Source organism: Ursus maritimus, unplaced genomic scaffold (assembly GCF_017311325.1).
Source record: "Ursus maritimus isolate PB19 unplaced genomic scaffold, ASM1731132v1 scaffold_2, whole genome shotgun sequence".
Lineage (NCBI taxonomy): Eukaryota > Metazoa > Chordata > Mammalia > Carnivora > Ursidae > Ursus > Ursus maritimus.
The window spans coordinates 60037824-60040538 of NW_024424452.1; the positions used below are offsets into that span (position 1 = coordinate 60037824).

General features: G+C 41.7%; 1 pseudogene; it reads left to right on the forward strand.

The window, feature by feature from the left end:
• The first annotated feature begins 678 nt into the window (after positions 1-678).
• LOC103658169 lies at positions 679-2034 on the forward strand (annotated as a pseudogene).
• The last annotated feature ends 681 nt before the right edge of the window (positions 2035-2715 follow it).

Below are 2715 nucleotides of genomic sequence, written 5' to 3' on the forward strand. Positions count from 1 at the left end.
CAGGAATTTTAAAAAAATTAGACTGAAAATAGCATTCAGTGAAGCACAAGGAGAGGCTGTCTTCCCTGAGAGCCTACAGGGAGTTCTTAGCAATGAGTGAGGAACCTCTATGAGCCCATTTTTTCTTCACCTGCCTCAGAAGTAATAAAACCACCCATGAGGCAAAATTCTGGTTGACTCCGTTTAAATTTTGTATTCCTAATGTTTATAATCACCTTTTTCCCCCTTGTGAGTTTTTAAGCACAAATATCATGAAAGCTATTAAATAAGTAATTAAACCTGTTTCAGGATCTGTTGAATAGTCAAATGGGGTGGGGACAGCAGTGGGGGAGAGAGAAAGAGAATGAAAACAGAACACTGAAATCCCCCAAATCTCTGCTTTTTTGAAATGAAAGACTAAGTAAGTTGGGTGGATTTCGTGTCTCTTAAAAATAAGAATCAGGTGCCCATGGTGGGCAGACCAGGTAAAAAGGTCTTTATATAGAGATTTCCTTCTATTAGCTTTATTTCTGACTAGAGTGTACTGAGTGATATACCTGAGCAAAAGACAACCTCATCTCCCTTGTTGCAATTGAAGAATTAAGACTCTTTAGGAAGGAAAGAGCAATAGAGAGGGAGAGAAGAAAAACTAAGAAAACACCAAATAGTGGATGATGCTAGTGTGGCAGGAGGTCCCAGAGTCTCTAGGGGGCCCTGGTGGGAGGCTGTGGTGGCTTCTAGAGGCTTCAGCAGTGGCATCTGGAGCTGGTGCTGAGGCCACCGAGTTCTGAGAGTCAAGGCTGAGGACAAGGAGTAGATCTCCATCACCAAACTGGTCAAAGACAGGAAATCAAGTCTGTGGAGGAGATTTATCTCTTCTTCCTTCCCATCAAGTAATTTGAGATCATTGATGTTTTCTTGGGGTGTCCCTCTAGGATGAAGTTTTTGTGGTGCACAGAAAAAATACTCTCAGACACCAATCTGAGGGGTCACACAGGGCTGCCTCTACAAGGGAGAATGGCTGCAGTTGACTTCTGCACATAGCTTTTATTTAGTTTTTTTTTTTTTATCAGCAAAGCAAGGACAGATGTATCAAAGTATGGGGAAGGAATACAAATAGATGGCAATTATCTTGAACCTGGAAATCAGGCCTGCTCCCTCCCCTACACCTGGGCACTCAGGGAGGGGGTTATGGGATAAGGGAGGAACCAGATGTTCATGCTAGCAATAGCCCAAGGCAGGAAGGGGAGTTGAGTGTTACTTTCTTTCATAGCTCCGTATCTATGCCCTGTCCCAGGAGATGATGGGATCCTGTTCCTTCCAGGCCATTGTGTTCAATAGCCCGAGAACAGGAATGCTGCTGATGCTTCACTCTTTAGGGTTTACAATACATCTTCTAAGAATAACTCGACAGGTTTTGAAGATCATGCCTGTGTAAAAGCAGACCTGTGCTGGCCAGTGGACCAGGATCAAGGGATTTGTCACCATCAAGGATTACAATGGACATGTTGTTCTGGGGGTTAAGTGCTCCCAGGAGGTAGCCATTGCTATCTATGGTGCCGACATCTGGCTACACTCTCCTGTGCAGTAAGCCTACTGGGGGAACAAGATCAGCAAGCCCCATACCTTTGCTTGCAAGGAGACCTGCCACTGTGGCTCTGTGCTAGTGCCCTGCACCCCCCACCCCAGAGGCACTGTCATCGTCTAGGCCACTGTGCCTAAGATGGCCAGCATCAACGACTGATACACATTGGCCAGGGGCTGTACCACCACCCTGTGTGACTTCACCAAGGCTACCGTTAATGTCATATCCAAGACCTACAGCATTCTCACCCCTGAACTCTGGAAAGACATGTACTCACCAAGTCTCCCTATCAAGAATTCACTGACCACGTCTAAGGACCCACACCAGTCTCTGTGCAGAGAACCCAGGCAGTATCTGTGGCCACCAAATAGTTTTTATACAAGAAAAATAAAATGAAGTAAGTCTTTTTTTTTTTTAAGAGAAACTAGAAAAAAAAAGAGCAAACAAAGCCCTATGTTAGTAGAAGGAAGGAAATAACAAAGATCAAAACAGAAATAAATGAAATAGAGACTAAAAAAAAAAAGCGATGGAAAAGACCAATAAAACAAAAAGCCGGTTCTTTGAAAAGTTAAACAAAATTGATAAGCCTATAGCCTGACTGACTCATCAAGAAAAAGAGGGCTCAATTAAATAAAATCAGAAATTAAAGAAGAGAGGTTATAACTATACAACAAAAATAGAAAGGATTGTAAGTAACTTCTGTGAACCATTATATGCCAACAAATTTGACAACCTAGAAGAAATGGGTAAATTCCTAGAAACATACAACCTTCTAATACTGCATCATGAAGAAATAGAAAATCTGAAAAGATCAATTATTAGTAAGGAGATTGAATCAGTAGTTAAAAACTCCCTACAAACAAAAGTCCAGGGCCAGACTGCTTTAATGGTGAATTCTACCAAACATTCAAAGTAGAATTAATACCAATCCTTCCTAAACACTCTCAAAAAATAGAAGAGCGGATACTTACAAACTCATTTTACAAGGCCAGCTTTATCCTGATTCCAAAGCCAGACAAAGATACCACAAGAAAGGATAATTACAGGCCAATATCCATGATGAACATAGATACAAAAATCCTCGACAAAATATTATCAAACCAAATTTAAAAATACACTAAAAGAGTGGGGTGCCTGGGTCACTCAGTTGG